The 17,577-nt window shown below is 45.6% G+C and overlaps 1 protein-coding gene across 1 annotated transcript in view; it reads left to right on the plus strand.

The window, feature by feature from the left end:
• NEURL1 (neuralized E3 ubiquitin protein ligase 1) overlaps positions 1-17,577 on the plus strand; it is a 78,827-nt gene that overhangs the window by 11,018 nt on the left and 50,232 nt on the right. The window lies entirely within an intron of this gene.

Raw genomic sequence — 17,577 nt, forward strand, 5'->3', positions numbered from 1 at the left:
TGAAAAGCTGATCTTCTCTGGGGGATGGGACAGCATGTGTCCAGGTGCCCTGAGAGGGAGGGGAGGAGGCACTCTGCCCTGGTCAGGTACAAGTGAGAGTGTGAGGATGTGTCTGCTGACTCATTTGCATCAGTGCCTTCTGTGCCAGTCCTGATGCTGGGCATGGAGATTTGGAGGTGAGTACTGGGCATTGTCTCTGCCCTTGAGGTGCTCCTGGGCCAGCCTCATCCAATTTGGTGCATGTTGGCAGAAGGGTCCTGGAGTCCTTTTCGTCCTCTGTTTCTGCTTTCCTTGTCTCTGCTTTCTCTGATCTTCTCAGCAAATGCTCCTTTGAATACATTCCCGCTGAAGGGAAAGGACTGGCAGATGGTCAGGCCTGCACGTGGAGCTGGTGGGAGACCCATTAGAACCCCAGTACACCCTGGAGATCATTTTGTCCTTCCTTCTTTCTCAGCCTAGGCCTGGAGTTCTCAGCCCCGGGGAGGGGAAGTGGCTTGGCCAAGGTCATACAGCTGGATTGGACCAGGTGCTAATGAGGTGTAAGGCTCTGACCATGCTGGGTGATACTCTCAGGAGCTGGGTGATACTCCAGAGGGACTCAGAGAGGGGGTAACAAATGCTCATGTCAACTGTGATATGTGCTGTCCCCAGGGGAACTACGGAAGGGCTTAAACAGAAGAGTGGCAAGATCTCTCAGATGCCTTAGAAAGCCTTGGGTCAGGAGTTCCCGTCTCTTGTCACTCTTCTGTGGCTCAGTGGTTAACGAATCCGAGTAGGAGCCATGAGGTTGCAGGTTCGATCCCTGGCCTTGCTCAGTGGGTTGAGGATCCAGCGTTGCCGTGAGCTGTGGTGTAGGTCGCAGAAGTGACTTGGATCCCTGTTGCGTGGCTCTGGCATAGGCCGGCAGCTACAGCTCCAATTAGACCCCTAGCCTGGGAACCTCCATATGCTGCAGGTGCGGCCCTAGACAAGACAAAAAAAAAAAAAAAAAAAAGAAAAGAAAGAAAGAAAAAGAAAGCCCTGGGGCAGGAGAGGGGAAGGGGAGGACCAGGCAGAGGCTCCTGCAGTCCTCCAGGGGAGGAGGGGGTTGGCTTCTCCCTGGCAGGGAGACTGATAGGGGAGATCCTTTAGAAGGTCGACTTGAAGGCCTGGAGGTGGGGAGAGATGCAAAGAAACAGCTTGTGCTGATGTGTCTCAGAGGATTCTGACTTCTGAGGCCATGGTCAGTGAGGTATCTGGGTGGCTAGTCTTGGAGGAGCTTGGCCACCCTGGGAGGGTGGGCGTGCTGATGTGTGAGTGTCCCCTTGAGTTCCACCTGAGGCCTTGAGGTCTGAGAGCCAGGAGGAGCCCCAGGTGAGCAGGGCAGGGCTGGCCCTGAGTTCTTGGCTCCATCCCTACCCCCGGGACATCATCAATAATTAATGTCCCCTCCGCCTGTCACAGGTGGTTCCCGGGTGGGCAGAGACAGGGCCCTGGCACCTGTGCTGTGCTGTGCATCTGGCTTCTGCTGGGCTTTCAGTTCCCAACCCAGCTAGGCTTTCTCAGGTGGCTTCTTGCTCCCCGTGGGTGCTAGTTCCCCCAGCATACACACATAAGCCATAAAAGGTGGCCATAAATCAGCCCAGACAGGCCAAGGCTGCTCTGGTTTTCCCAGAGTGACATCAAAGCCCCAGACCCTCACCCTGGGGCTCAGTACTTATTAAATTATTAAACTGTCAAGGGAAGGGAAAGCAGGAAAGACTGGGTGGATGGCCATATAGTGAAAGAGAATGCGGAAACACGGCTGGGAAAGGAGGCAGCAGGTGGGAAAGGGGAAGAGGAGAGAATAAAGCTCTTTGTCTCTGCCCTGAGCTTGGAGACTTCCCAGGGCCGTGTCCCTTGCATTTGAATAGCCTCAGTCAGTTTCCCTCCTGCTTCCTCCTTCAGGATCTCATGGGGTTCCCATGACCAGGATGTACAGCCCCACTTTACAGAGGAGAAACTGAGGCCCAGATTGTCACAGGACTATGAGAGTCTGTATTTCTGAGTCCTGTTCCAGACCCTTTCTGGGCTGCTTCATGGGGCCTCTTTGAATCATCATTAGGTTAATACCCATTCTGGACCCTTGCTTTCAGGCTAGACTGGAGAGCATGATGAACCCCATCTTCATCCCAGTAGGACCAGCCAGGACCCCCTCTTCTCTCTGAGCCCCCTGGACTCTCCTTTAACTTCTAGGCATGAAGGCACAGCTTGGACCCAAGAGAGTGCCTGTGCCTGCATGAAGCAATAGAATTCTCTCCCTGGCCCTCTAGATGTTTGCCGGAAACAGCCTCTTTCCCCTGCCCCCAGTTTTATTGTGGTATGATGACAAAGAAAATTATAAGGCACTTAAAGTGTACAATGTGATGATTTGGTACATATATAGTGAAATGTCTCCTGCATCAGGTTAACACAGCCATCACTTCATCTAGTTAATTTTTTTTTTGGCTGAGCCCACAGCATGCAGAAGTTGCTGGGCTGGGGATTGAACCCGTGCCACAGCAGCAACCAGAGCTACACCAGTGACAATGCTGGATCCTTAACTTCTGGGCTACCAGGGAACTCCCATAGTTACTCTGTGTGTGTGTGTGTGTGAGAGAGAGAGAGAGAGAGAATGTTTAAAATCTACTAGCACATTTCAAGTATACAAGTTTTTATGACCCTTCCTCACCATGCTCAACACTAGATACTCAGAGCTTACTTATCATATGACTGAAAGTTTGTATCCTTTGACTAACATTTCCCCATTTCTCCCACCCCCAGCCTTTGGCAGCCAACATTCTCCTTTCTGTTTCTTTGAATTCAACCCCCATCCTTTTTTTTTTTTTTTTTTTTTTTTTTTTTGGTAAGATTCCACATATAAGTGGCACTCCATGGAATTTATCTTTCTATACCTTTTCTTTGGCTTATTTCATGTTGTATAAGGCCCTCTATGTTCACCCAACAGCAGACACTTAGGTTGCTGCCATATCTTGGCTATGGTGACTAATGCAGCAGTGAACATGCGTGTATAAATATCTCCTCAAGATAATGATTTCATTTCCTTTGGACATATACCCAGAAGTGAGACTGCTCAGTCCGTTGGTAGTTCTATTTTTAATTGTTTGAGGAACCTCCAAACTGTTTTCCAAAATGACTGTACCAATTTACATTCTCTCCTAGAGTGTACAAGCATTCTCTTTTCTCTACATCTTTATCAATACTCATTATCTTTTGCCCGTGGCATGTGAAAGTTCCCAGGCCAGGGATTGAATCCATGCCACAGCAGCAACCCGAGCCACTGCAGTGACAATGCTGGATCCTTAACCTGTTAACCACGTGGGAACTTCTATCTCTCTCTCTCTCTCTTTTTTTTTTTTTTTTTTTTTTTGGTCTTTTTGCCCATTTCTTGGGACGCTCCCACGGCATATGGGGGTTCCTAGGCTAGGGGTGAATCAGAGCTGTAGCTGTCAGCCTACACCACAGCCAGAGCAACACAGGATCCAAGCCACATTTGCAACCTACAGCACAGCTCATGGCAACGCCAGATCCTTAACCCACTGAGCAAAGCCAGGGATCGAACCCACAACCCCATGGTTCCTAGTCGGGTCTGTTAACCACTGAGCCATGACAGAAACTTCTCTCTCCTGTCTTTTTGATAATAGACATACTGACAGATGTGAGGTGATTTGCATTTCCCTGATGGTTAGTGATATTGAGCACCTTTTCACGTACCTGCGGCCATTTGTATGTCTTCTTTGGAAAAAATGACTATTTAATTCCCTTGCCCATTTTTCCGTTGTGTTATTTATTATTATTTTTCGCTATTGAGTTGTAAGAATTCCTTATATTTTTTTGGAAATTAGCCCCTTATCAGATATATGGCTTACAATTTTTTTTTCCCCATTCCACAGGGTGCCTTTTAATTTTGTGATTTTTCACTTTTACTGTGCAAAATCTTTTTAGTTTAATGTCATTTCACTTCTTTATTTCTTCTTTTGATGCTTCTGCTTTGGGTGTCAAACCCCAAAAATCTTTGCCAAGATCAGTGTCAAAGAGTTTTCCTGTTATGTTTTCTTCTAGGAGTTTTATGGTTTCAGGTCTTACATTTAGATCTTTAATTAATTTTGAGTTGATTTTTGTATATGGTGGAGATAAGGGCAGTTTAGTTCTTTTGTGTGTACACATCCAGTTTTCCTGGCACCTTTTATTGAAGATTCTATCCTTTTCCCACTGTATGTTCTTGGCCCCTTTGTTGAAAACTAGTTGACCATATAAATATGGGTTTATTTCTGTGTTGTCTATTATATTCCATTGATCTATATGTCTGTTTTTTATGCTAATATCATATTGTTTCAATTACTATAGCTTTGTAGTGTGATTTGAAATTAGGAATTATGGTGTCTCCAGCTCTATTCTTCTTGCTCAAGATTGCTTTAGCCATTCAGGGTATTTGTGGTTTCATACACATTTTAAGTTTTTAAAAAAAATATGTGAAAAATACCATTATAATTTTGATAGGGATTGCATTGAACCTTTAGATTGCTTTGGGTGGTATGAACATTTTAACAATATTAATTATTATATTGATATTAATTATTTCAATTCATGGACATGAGATGTCTTTGTATGTATGTATGTATGCATTTATTTATTTATTTAAATGAGACTTGCAACGTTTATTTCAGGTTCTCTCTCTCTCTCTCTTTTTTTGCTTTTCAGGGCTGCACCTGTGACATATGGAAGTTCCTAGGCTAGGGGTTGAATTGGATCTGCTGCTGCTGGCCACAGCCACAGCCACAGCAATGCAGGATCTGAGCCATGTCTGAAACCTAAACCACAGCCACAGCTACTCTAGATTCAAGCTGTGTCTGTGATCTACATCACAGCTTACGGCAATGCTGGATCCTTAACCCACTGAGCAAGGCCAGGGATTGAACCTTGATCCTTGTGGATACTAGATGGGTTTGTAACTCGCTGAGCCGCAGTGGGAACTCCCCCCTCCTCTATTTTTTTTTTTTTTCTCTTTTGCCACACCTGTGGCATGTGGAAGTTTCCAGGCCAGGGAACGAGCCTGCAACATAGCAGTGGCCTGAGCCATAGCAGTGAAAATACCAGAACCTTAACCTGCTTAAAAAAAAAAATACAGGGAGCCACCAGAGAACTACCTGTGTTTATTTTTATCTTCTGCAATTTCTTTCTTCAATGGATTATAGTTTTCCATGTACAGATGGAAAGATTTTGTTAATTTTTTCCCTAAGAATTTCATTCTTTTTGATGCTCTTATAAATGGATTTGGTTTCTTAATTTCTTTTTCAGATCATTTGTTACTAGTGTATAGAAACACAACTGACTTTTGTATATTGATTTTTGTATCCTGCAACTTTACTGAATTCATTTATCAATTCTAGCAGTTTTTTGATGGAGTCTTCCTTTCTTATTTGGATGCATTTTATTTCTTTTTCTTACCTAATTGCTTGGCAAGGACTTCCAGTACTATGCTGAATTTGTTGAAGTGGCAATAGAGGGCATCCTTCTCTTGTTTCTGATCACCATTAGTATGATGTTAGCTGTGGGCTTGTTATATACAACCTTTATTATGTTGAGGTACATTCCATCTATACCTAATTTGTTGAGAGTGTTTATCATGAAAGGATATTGCATTTATCAAATGCTCTTTATGCATCTGTGATTGATGATCATATGATATTTATCCTTTATTTTATTTTGTTATGTTATATTACATTTATTAATTTGCATATACTGAATCATCCTTGCATCCGAGGGATACATCTCACTTGATCGTGGTGTATGATCTTTTTAATGTGCTGTTGATTTTGGTTTGCTACTACTTTGTGGAGGATCTATGCTCATCAGGGATATTGGCCTGTAATTTTCTTTTCATGTAGTATCCTTGTATGGCCTTAGTAACAGGGTAATGCTGGCCTTATAAAATAAGTTTGGAACTATTCCGTCTTCCTCATTTTTGGGGAGGAGTTTGGGAAGGATTGGTATTCATTCATTAAATGTTTGATAGAATTCACCAGTGAAGCTATCTTGTCCCAGAGTTTTCTTATGGGGAGATTTAAGAATACTTTACCCAGCAAAGCTGTCCTTCAGAATTGAAGGTGCGATACAGACATTCCCAGATAAACAAAAGCTGAAGGAGTTCATAACCACTAAACCTGCTTCACAAGAAATGCTAAAGAAACTATTTAAGCTGAAAAGATAGGACACTAACTAGGAACATGAAAACATATGAAAGTGTAAAACTCTCTGGTAAAAGTAAATACTTGGCCTATTCCAGGATACACTAATATTGCAGTGATGGTGTGTAAATTACTTACAACTCTAATATAAAGGTTAAAAGATAAAAGAATTAAAAATAGTTATAACTACAATAATTGGTTAGTAGATTATATAACATAAATTGTGACATCAAAAATGTAAAATGTTGAAGGGGAGAGTAAAAGTGTTGAGCTTTCATTGATTAACAAAGTTAAGTTGTTATAAGCTTAAAACAGATGGCTAAACTATATTTTATGTAAACCTCGTTGTAACCACAAAGCAAAAACCAGTAATAGATATACAAAAGAAAAAGGGAAAAGGATCAAAGCATACCACTTTGTCGTCCAATCACAAAGGAAGGTAATAATGGAGGAAGAAAGGAACAAAGGATGTGCAAAATACCCAGAAAACAGGGAGTTCCTGTTATGGCTCAGTGGCTTAAGAACCTGATGTTGTCTTTGTGAAGATGCAGGTTTGATCCATGGCCTCACTCAGTGGGTTGAGGCTTTGGTGTTGCTGCAAGCTGTGGGGTAGGTCTTGGATGTGGCTCGGATCCAGTGCTGTGGCTATGGCATAGGCCTGCAGCTGCAGTTCTGATTTGACCACCCCCGCTCCCACTGCCCCGAGCAAGGAACGTCCATATGCCACAGGTATGGTCATAAAAAAGAAAAACAATGCCCAGAAAACAATTAATAAATTGGTGATAAGTCCTTATCTATCTTTAAATATAAATAGTCTAGGAGTTCCCATCGTGGCGCAGTGGTTAACGAATCCGACTAGGAACCATGAGGTTGCGGGTTCGGTCCCTGCCCTTGCTCAGTGGGTTAACGATCCGGCGTTGCCGTGAGCTGTGGTGTAGGTTGCAGACGCGGCTCGGATCCCACGTTGCTGTGGCTCTGGCGTAGGCTGGTGGCTACAGCTCCGATTCAACCTCTAGCCTGGGAACCTCCATATGCCGCAGGAGCGGCCCAAGAAATAGCAACAACAACAACAACAAAAAGACAAAAGACAAAAGACCAAAAAAAAAATAAATAAATAAATAAATAAATAGTCTAAATTATCAATCAAAAGATAGAGAGTGACTGAATGGATTAAAAAAAAAAAAGAAAGAAAAAACAAACAAAAAAAACCAAAAACCAGGGGCCAACAAATTACCCAACTATAAGAGACTTGCCTCAGCTTTAAGGACACACATAAGCTGAAAGTGAAGAAATGGAAAAAGATATTTCAGGCAATAGAAACCAAAAGAGCAGGGATAGTTATATCAGCAATATGGACTTTAAGTAAAATACAGTAATAAGAGAAAAAGAAGGTCATTATATAATGACAAAGGGATCAATTCATCAAGAGGAAATAACTATAGTAAATATATATGCACCCAACATCAGAGCACATATATATATAAAGCAAATATTAACAGATCTGAAGGAAGAAATAGATAGAAGTACTATAATAATAGGAGACTTCAATTTTCCACTTTCAGCAGTGAGTAGATCATCCAGACAGAAAATCAATATGGAAATATTGAGCCTGAACTACCCTTTAGACAAAGTGGACCTAACAGACATATAGAACATTTCATCGTAGCAAAATGCATTCTTCTTAAGCACACAGGGATAGAGCATATGTTATCCACAAAACAAGTCTTAACATATCAAAGAAGATTGAAATTGTATCAAGTATATTTTCTGACTACAATGGTGCAAAACTAGAAATCAATTACAGAAGGAAAAGGGGAGAATGCACAAATATGTGGAGACTGGACAATGTGCTCCTAAGCAATCAAAAGGGAAATTTAAGAAATTTTGAGACAAAAGAAAGTGAAGACACAACATGGCGATGGAATATTATGGAATGCAGCAAAAGCAGTTCTAAGAGGGAAGTTTATAGTGATAAATGCTTACATTAAGAAAAATAATCTCAAAAAACAACCTAATTTTAGACCTCAAGGAACTAGAAAAAGAAGAACAAACTAAGCCCAAAGTTGGTAGAAGGAAGGAAATAAATGAATAAAGACTAGAATGACAATGGAAAAGATCAACAAAACTGAGTTAAAAAAAAATATATATATATATATAAAGTTGACAAACCATTAGCTAGACTAAGAGAAAAAGAAAGAAGCCTTAAATAAATAAAATCATTAATGAAAGAGGAGACATTGCAGCTAATACCACATAAATACAAAGAATCTTCAGAGATTACCAACAAGTTGGACAACCTAGAAGAAATGGATAAATTCACTGAAACATGCAACCTAACCGTACCGAATCATGAAGAAATAGAAAAATCTGAACAGATTAGCAATGAATGAAACCCCCTCTCTTCAGGACAGAGAGAACCTAGCCAGTGCCCAAGAGATGCAGAGGGGGTTTCCCTTCTCCTGGGCTGAGGCTGGCAGATCCTCTGGGGCTGAGGAGACCAGCCAGACACCCAGACTCTGGTTTGGAGCCAAGAGGATGGAGGAAGTGACGGGACAAGGCTGTGAGTAACCAGGAGGCCACTTGAAACGTGGAAGTTTCTGCATTAAAGTGCAGCCCTTCTGGAAACTAGGGCTCTTGTTGCAGGAGAATCCTCTGGTTCTTCTACTCTAAGATATGAAGAAGACGGTTTTAGGGAGTTTGGGTTTCCTCATCTGTTCCCCAGGTTGATGTTGTGTTAAAGAAATAAAATATAAGAAGAGTCTAGATCAGCTTTGAGAATAGACTTTCCCAAGATTCAGGGCTTGTTCTGAAAGTAGGGGTTTGCTGTCTGGTGCTAAGCGCTGGTTCCCAGGATGCAAGTTTCAATTTGGGGGCGGGGTGGGGTGGTGAAGGTGCTATTTCTGCAGGTGAGATTTTGGCTTGGTATTGAGACATTTGTTTGGGGGGGGGTCCTGAGTTCCAAGCTGGAGTGATGATTTTATTCCTGGGAATTTTCACTTCAGGGTCCAGGGTTCATGATTGCAGTTGATCATTGAGTCTTGGGGCCAAGAGTCCATCTAGGGGCTCCAGTTCTTGGACTGGGCTGAGTTTCCCCTCTTGGGCTTGGGGTTTGATGATCAGAGGGGAGGTCTTGTGCCCTGGGAGGAAGGGAGGAGCTAGAAGCCACTTTTGCTTCCAGGAAAGACTATCTAGGAAGGATACACCAGCAGAGAAACGGGCCCATAGACTTATGAGCTGATGTTTAGGAGGCTGGGTTCCAGCCCTTGCTTGGATGTGAGAGTGAGAATAAAGCACTTGTAAGCTCGAGGTCTCTAGCTGAAAGCTTGGCCGGTCAGTGGTGTTGACTCAGAGAGTGCCATCCAAGTTTGCTTGATCCTCCCAAGATGACACTAATGGTGGGCTCCACAGGCACCGACAGCCATTACTCGGTGAGTCAAATCCGTGTTGACAGCATTCAAGCCGCCCTGGGCACTGCCAGCTTGGTCCAATTAGTGCCAATCGGATCTTAACGTGTGCTGAGAGGACCCTGGGGAGAGGGAGCACACACGGAGTAGGTTATGTTAAATCTGGGTCCCTGGGGCTTGGTGTGTGGCTCTGGCAGGCGGGAGCTAGGCTGGGCTGGGCCAACGGCTTCACTCCCTGGTGAAGTGGGCTGGTGGGCCAGCTCTCGCCTAGCCCAGGCGGTGGGTAGAGACAGGGTGTAACTGCGATCTGAGGGGGCCTGGCTCCCTCCCCTGTGCTCCGTGGGGCAGCTGGGATGCAGAGGGGTGTTGCATTCTCTCTGTCTCGTGACCTCCGAGCTGCCATCCACCCCTGTTGCAGGTGGACTTTGCAGCCTTAGAGGTCCTCCTTTCTGTTCAAGTGGGGGCCAGCAGTGAAGGGTGCAGAGCTGTCATAGTGAGGCCATGCAGGGAGTTTCCAGCTTGGGGGGGTTTCTCTAATGTTCCCAAAGAACTTCTCCTTTGGGAGGGAGCCCCCTCCCGTGTGGCCCAGGAGACTCAGGAAACTTGAGAAGATAGGGCGGTTTTCTCCTCCACCGGCTCTTCCTGTGGGTGTGGGCTGGCTCTGTCCGGGTGAGCAGGGGTCCTCGAGCTCCCCTCTCTGGGCCTGGCCAAAGTATGTGAAAGACCGAGAGGCCTGGGGGTCCCTCTGGGCTGTAGAATCCCACCCTAGACACTGAACTGGTGCCATCCAGCAGGCCTCTGGAGTTTCCTGAGGGCATCTGCGGGGGCCTGGGCTGGTTGATCATACCTCGGATGTGAGCAGGGAGGAGAGGCAGGCAGGGTGGTGGAGGCTAGGGCTCTGGAGTTGGACCTTGTCATTGCTGCCTGAGCCATCTGAGGCCAGATGCTTGCCTTCTTCACATCCTAGTTCTTTATTGACTAGTAATAAATACATAATAAACACTAGTTATCATGGCTGTCATTAGGCTCAATCATCAGGTCCTGGCTTAGACTCACTTCTACCAGGAAGCCTTCCCTGACCGCTCTGGTGAAGTTAGATGGCCTCTGTCCTCTCCCACTGCTGCCCTGTGTTCCCCTCTTAGCACTGTCCACACCTGCTGGCAGGGCCTGTTGACTTGTTAATATCTTTTATTTTATTTTTATTATTTTTTTGTTTGTCTTTTTAGGGCCATGGCATATGGAGGTTCCCAGGCTAGGGGTCCAATCGGAACTGTAGCTGCCAGCCTGCATCACAGCCATGCCAGATTTGAGCCATGTCTGCGGTCCACACTGCAGTTCACGGCAACACCGGATCCTTAACTCACTGAGCGAGGTCAGGGATCGAACCTGCAATTTCATGGTTTCTAGTCAGATTCATGTCCGCTGAGCCACAACAGGAGCTCCCAGGGCTATCTCTTGGGTGGTGGGTGGGGACCGGATAGAGAAGATGGAGCTGCCCCTGTCTGAGCAATAAGGCAAGGCTGGCCAATGACAGTGTGGCCTGTGGGTGCAGGGGCCTTGACTGTCAGACTGAAGATGTGTTCAGAAGCTCTGGGTACCACAGAGCCTACCTCTGCCATCCACAGATTGAGGACCTCAAGCAGGACACGTGGCTCCTGGAGTGTGGTTCTAAGATGGGCACTGTGATGCCTGCCACTGGGGGTTGCCAGCCGGCTGTGGCTAAGCACTTTGCCTAAGGAGCTGACTCTGGCAGTGGATGGAGGGGCAGGCCCTGCAGGGTTAGGCTGAAAGGCCCGTGTGTCTGGAGGGAGCCTGTGTGGGGAAACAGGAGGGCAGTTCCGCTTCAGGCTTGTCTGTTGTGTAAATAATTAAATTCTTATCTCAGGTTTGTGGTGTCCACACGGCAGGACGCAGGTGGGGTGGCTGGGAGCAGGTGCTGTATTATCCAGCAAGTGGGAGGGAGTCCCTTCCCTCCCCCCAGGGGAAGCCAGTGCGGGGAGGGAGACTAGGTTGGGGGGAGGAGGAGTCTTCCAGGGTCTTCGTGTCCCTTGCTGCCTCACTCCTCCCCTGCATTTCTCTTTCTCTCTCCCACTCTCCGCGTTCTCATGGTCTGGTTCCCCTCTACAATCCACCTCTGCAGACACAAAGGGCCACCTGCTCCTGCTACCCCAGGCCCCAGGCCCCTGGGCACCATTCTCCTGCGCCTGCCTCACAATGCTGCCCTTTGAAATGCTGCTCCTCCCCAGTGCCCCTCCTCAGACACCCCCATCTCCATGAGTCCAGCAGCCCCAGGTCTGCAGAGCCTCTTGGGGGGCCTTAGGGGAGCACCGACCTCTCCCTCACCCCAGGATCCAGAGACAAACAGCCATTTTTTTCACTTTTAGTGCTTAATACTAAGACTGTGAAGGTCTGTTTAGTCTTGTCCAGTTAACATAAACCAGCCTGAACTGGGCCGTGGCAGGGAACTTTGCTGCGAGTTCCCTTATTTGGAATGAAATTCATTGTTTTTCATTGGGAGGCATTGGGGTTTGGGGAGGCCTCGCTGCATCCCCCTCCCCAGGGTGTGGCCTGAGGGCCCCTCCAAAGGTCACCAGGTAACCAGCCACACCCATTGTCTCAGGGATGGAGAGGGTTTGGGGTCATATGGTTCAATCCTGCCCTGTTGCAGGGGAGAGACTGAGGCTCAGCTAGGAGAGGGGACCTGCCCAGAGCCACAGAGCAGATCGAAGCAGATGGAGGCCTAGAAGGCAGGGCTCCTGGTTTCTGGCTCTCAGACCTCTCTGCTGTGCCAGGGCGCCTCGGGCCTCGGGGCTGCTGGGAGAGGGGCTGTGGGGTGGGGTCGGGCTGATGAATCTGGCTGGAAGTGGCTTACACAGGCTGGGACTCTCCTAAGGTGTCTGGGGAAGCAGCTAAGCACAGAGGCCTGGGTGGTGAGCTGAGGGGAGGGGGCGTGGAGAAGAGGAGGCAGGAAGAAAGGAAGGGGTGGCGAGAGGAGAGGAAGTGGCTGAGGGGTCGGGGAGCACTGGGTTCTTTTCCTGGCTCTGCCACCGTCACTCTGTGACCTTATGTCCCACCTGCCCTGGAGACTCAGCCTTTTTTTGTGCATCTCCCAGGGTGTGCCCTGGATGAACAGAGGTCAGGGAGCATTCCTTACCTGTGCTGGGCTGTGGGAACCAGCTCACCGGGCAGGTTTCTGTCCCTCCCTATGCACAGGGCCCCTCCCATGTGAGAAGGTGCAGCCTCTTTATGATTTCTCTGCAAGAGCATGCACTTTAGAGGCAGAACTTGGATTCCAGACTTGACTCTGACTCTTATTAGTGGGGTTGCTAATTACGGACAGAGGTTTCAATACCTAGGGCTCTAGAGGGAGCAGCAAGACTCTTTGCAAGGATAATGTGACCTCATGTTTGCACCATGTCTATACCAGCACCCAATAACCAGAGCGGGGAGCAGCCCTGGCCTCTGTGCTGCACAGCGTAACCAGGCCGGCCTCGGGCTCTTGGTGGCCCTGCTTCCTTTGCTTGATCCCAGGTTCTTACTTGAAAATCAGCAAGTGCATGTTTAGATACTCTTTCTAGAGGAAGCCCCTGCATTTACCTCCTTTAAAAAGAACTTCTTGGGATTTCCCATTGTGGCTCAGCGGTAACGATCCCGACTAGTATCCATGAGGACCTAAGTTCAATCCCTGGCCTCGCTCAGTGGGTTAAGGATCTGGCATTGCCGTTAGCTGTGGTGTAGGTCACAGATGCGACTCAGATCTGGGGTTGCTGTGGCTGTGGCGTAGGTCTGCAGCTGTAGCTCTGAGTCAACCCCTAGCCTGGGAACTTCTGTAGGCTGCAGGTGCGGCCCTAAAAAGACCAAAAAAAAAAAAAAAAAAAAAAAAGAAAAAGAAAGAAAGAAAGAGAGAGTGATATAAGAAAGTGCAGCAGAAACCCTGGGGGCCAGGGAATGGAGGGTGGGAGACCTGCGTTGTTTACTATGAACATTCCATTCAGTGCTCTCTTAGCAGTAATGCTGGTACCCAAGGCTGTTTATAAAGGTACAGTGAACATCTGCTCCTGCACAGTGAGTGAGGCACTCGTTTACAAAAGGTCATCTCATTGCCAAGAGCAAACCATCGTCTAGGGAAACATTAAACTCAGCATTAAAAGTAAAAGGAGATGATATATGGACCAACATCCACGCAGGCCTGGGGCATCTCTGGGCAGTGGGAGCCAATGAAGGTTTTAGATTTGCTCTCCGGATAGCTAGTGGCCCCATGGAGGGTGGATTTTGCAGGGACAAGATGGGAGCAGGGAGACGGGTTATGATGGAGGTGTAGCTGTCTGGGAGAAGGATGCCAAAACCTCACAGCAATGCCATATCCTTAACCCACTAAGTGAGGCCAGGAGTCAGACCTGCATCTTCACGGATGCTAGTCAGATTCATTGCCACTGAGCCACGACAGGAACTCCTGATGGTGGCCTTTGTAACAGGTGTGAAGTGATATCTCATGGTTTTGATTTGCATTTCCCTGATGATTAGTGATGTTGAGCACATTTTCATATACCTGCTGACCATTTGTATGTTTTCTTTGGGAAAGTGTGTATTCAGGTCCTTTGCTCATTTTTTCAAAAATCGGACTTTTTTTGTTTCTGAGTTGAGTTCCTTATATATTTTGGATATTAACCTCTTATCAGATGTGTGGCTTGCAAATATTTTCTCCCATGCTGTAGGTTGTCTCTTTACTCTGTTGATGTGCAGAAATTTTTTGGTTTGATACAATCCTACTTGTTCATTTTTGCTTTTGTTGCCTGAGCTTTTGGATCACATCCAAAAAACATTGTCAAGACCAATGTCAAGCTTTTCCCCTGTATTTTCTTCCAGTAGCTTTGTAGTTTCAGATCTTACATTTAAGTCTTTAACCCATTTTTGAGATGATCTTTGTATATGGTGTGAGATAGAGTTCCAATTTCATAATTCTTCATGCGGATATCCAATTTTCCCAATACCATTTTATTGAAGAGACTATCCTTTCTCCATGTGTGTTCTTGGCACTCTTTTCAGAGATCAGTTGGTCATAAATGCTTGGTTTTATCTGTGAGCTTTCTATTCTGTTCCATTGGTTTATGTTTGTGCTTTTATTCCAGTACCATACTGTTTTGATTATTTTAGCATTGTTTGAGTTTAAAATCAGGAACTGTGATGCTTCCAGCTTTGCTCTTCTTCCTCAAGACTACTTTGGCTCTTTGGGATCTTTTGTGGTTTTAGGAAAAATTCCATTAGAATTTTGATAGGGATTGCTTCACGTAGTATGGACATTTTACAATATTAATTCTTCCACTTTATGAACACTAGATATCTTTCCATTTATTTGCATCTCATTAATTTCTTTCATCAATGTTTACAGTTTTCAATATACAGATCTTTTACCTTTTTAACCTCCTTGGTTAAATTTATCCCTGAGTATTTTATTCTTTTTGATGCCATTGTACACAGGATTGCTTTCATTTTTGGAGAGAATTTGCAGTTGTCTCACACTTTTTTTTTTTTGTAAGGGCTGCACCTGCAGCATATGAAAGTTCCCAGGCTAGGGGTCGAAATGGAGCTGCAGCTGCCAGCCTATGCCACAGCCGAAGCAACACAGGATCAGAGCCACTTCCTCAGCAATGCCGGATCCTTAACCCATTGAGCGAGGCCAGGAATCAAACTTACGTCCTCATGGATACTAGTCAGGTTTGTAACCTCTGAACCACAATAGGAACTCCCAGTTGTCTTGCCTATATATAATTTGATGGCATTTTTTCGGGGGGTGAGGTGGGTCCAGCCTTTAGAGAACCCTTTTATTTTTTTATTTTATTTTTTTGACTTTTTGCCTTTTTTTTTCTAGGGCCGCTCCTGCGGCATATGGAAGTTCCCAGGCTAGGGGTCTGATCGGAGCTGTAGCCGCTGGTCTTCGCCAAAACCACAGCAACACGGGATCCAAGCCGTGTCTGCGACCTACACCACAGCTCACGGCAGCGCCAGATCCTTAACCCACTGAGCAAGGCCGGGGACCGAACCCGCCACCTCATGGTTCCTAGTCAGATTCGTTAACCACTGTACCACGACGGGAACTCCTAGAGAACCCTTTTAAAGTATTCAACTTACTTGGATTTTTTAGTATATATTTTAAAAATAATTGTAATAAAATACATGAAACATAAAATACCCAAACTTGTTAATCTTATAACTGGAATTTTGTACCCTTTGAACCACATCTTCCGACTTCCATTACCTCTAGCCTCTGGTAACCACCACTCTATTCTCTATTTTTCTGAGTTTGACCATTTTAGATTACACACTTATGTGAGGTCATATGGTATTTGTCTTTCTCTTTCTGACTTATTTCACTTAGCGCAATGCCTTCAAGTGTCATCCAACTTGTCACAAATGGCAGGATTTCCTTCTTTCTCATTGGCCTATTATTTTTTAACATGTTGTCTGCTTTGGGGTTCTTTATATATTCTAGGTTCTATATTAGATATGTACTTTGTAATAATTGTCCCCCCCCCGTGGCTGTCTTTTCATTCTCTCTCTTTTCTTTCTTTTTTTTTTTTCATCTTTCTGTCTTTTCTAGGGCCGCACTTGTGGCATATGGAGGTTCCCAGGCTAGGGGTCTAATTGGAGCTGTAGCCACTGGCCTATGCTAGAGCCACAGCAACATGGGATCCAAGCCGCGTCTGCAATAGAGCCACAGCAACACGGGATCCAAGCCGCGTCTGCAAGCTACACCATAGCTCGTGGTAACGCCAGATCCTTAACCCACTGAGCAAGGCCAGGGATCGAACCCGCATCCTCATGGTTCCTAGTTGGATTCGTTAGCCACTGAGCCATGACGGGAACTCCAGTCTTTTCATTCTCTTAAAAGAGACTTTGATCATTTTACATAGCATTGAAGTACATTACATAGCTTCCTGGCATCCCAGCCTGTCATAAACAAGCCCAGGGGCCACACAATTTCTTGCATTGAGCATACAGTTCAGCTGGAGGGAGTGGCAGGTGCACAGGGTCACCAGGGAAGACCCCACCAGTTTTGAAGTCCATGTGCATCAGTCATAATGCATTCTAGAGGGAATTGAGCTCATCATTATGGCTAAGGACCCTGTTTTTATTTGGGGCGGCAGTGTGTGCAGTGAAAAGACTACCTGTTCCAGCTTCCCTTGCAGCTTGGTTTAATGATATGACTACATTCTGATCAATGAAATGTAAACTAGGATTGTTGGGAGGATAAGAATAAATTAGAATTGTTGGGAGGGTAAGGCTCATTTCAAGGGGAGCAGATAGCTGGTGTAGGTCTTTTGATTTTGTTCTTTTGTTTTTTGTTTTTGTCTTTTTAGGGCTATACCCACAGCACATGGATGTTCCCAGGCTAGGGGTCAAATTGGAGCTGTAGCTGCTGGCCTACACTGGCCATAGCAATGCAGGATCTGAGCTGCACCTGCAGCCTACATGCATATCTGGCAGTGCCAGATCCTTAACCCACTGAGCGAGGCCAGCAGGGGTCAAACTAGCATCCTCATGAATTCAAGTTTGGGTTCATTAACCACTGAGCCATGATGGGAACTCCAGTCCTTTGATTTTGGTTTCCTGTGTTCCTCTTGCTTTCTGCTGGAAATATGGACAAAGTGGCTGGAGCTTCAGCAGCTGTCTTGGACCATGAAGCAACCTTGAAGTGTCATGTGGAACAGAGGTGTTTTCTGATGATTAATAAAAAAGGCCTGGTCCCTGATGACTACAGAGCTGCCACACTAGCCTTGAACCACATGCTACAAACTCCTGTGTCAGAGGAAACACCTTATGTGTTTAAATATCTGTATTATCTTAAATTTCTAAAGGAATTGGGTTAAAATACGATGGATCAAGGGAAAGTCGGTTCTACTGCATTTATATTATTGAGTGCAAACTGTTAGAATATTTTTTATCCCCGGTGTTCATATTTTATCACT

Source organism: Sus scrofa, chromosome 14, assembly GCF_000003025.6.
Source record: "Sus scrofa isolate TJ Tabasco breed Duroc chromosome 14, Sscrofa11.1, whole genome shotgun sequence".
Lineage (NCBI taxonomy): Eukaryota > Metazoa > Chordata > Mammalia > Artiodactyla > Suidae > Sus > Sus scrofa.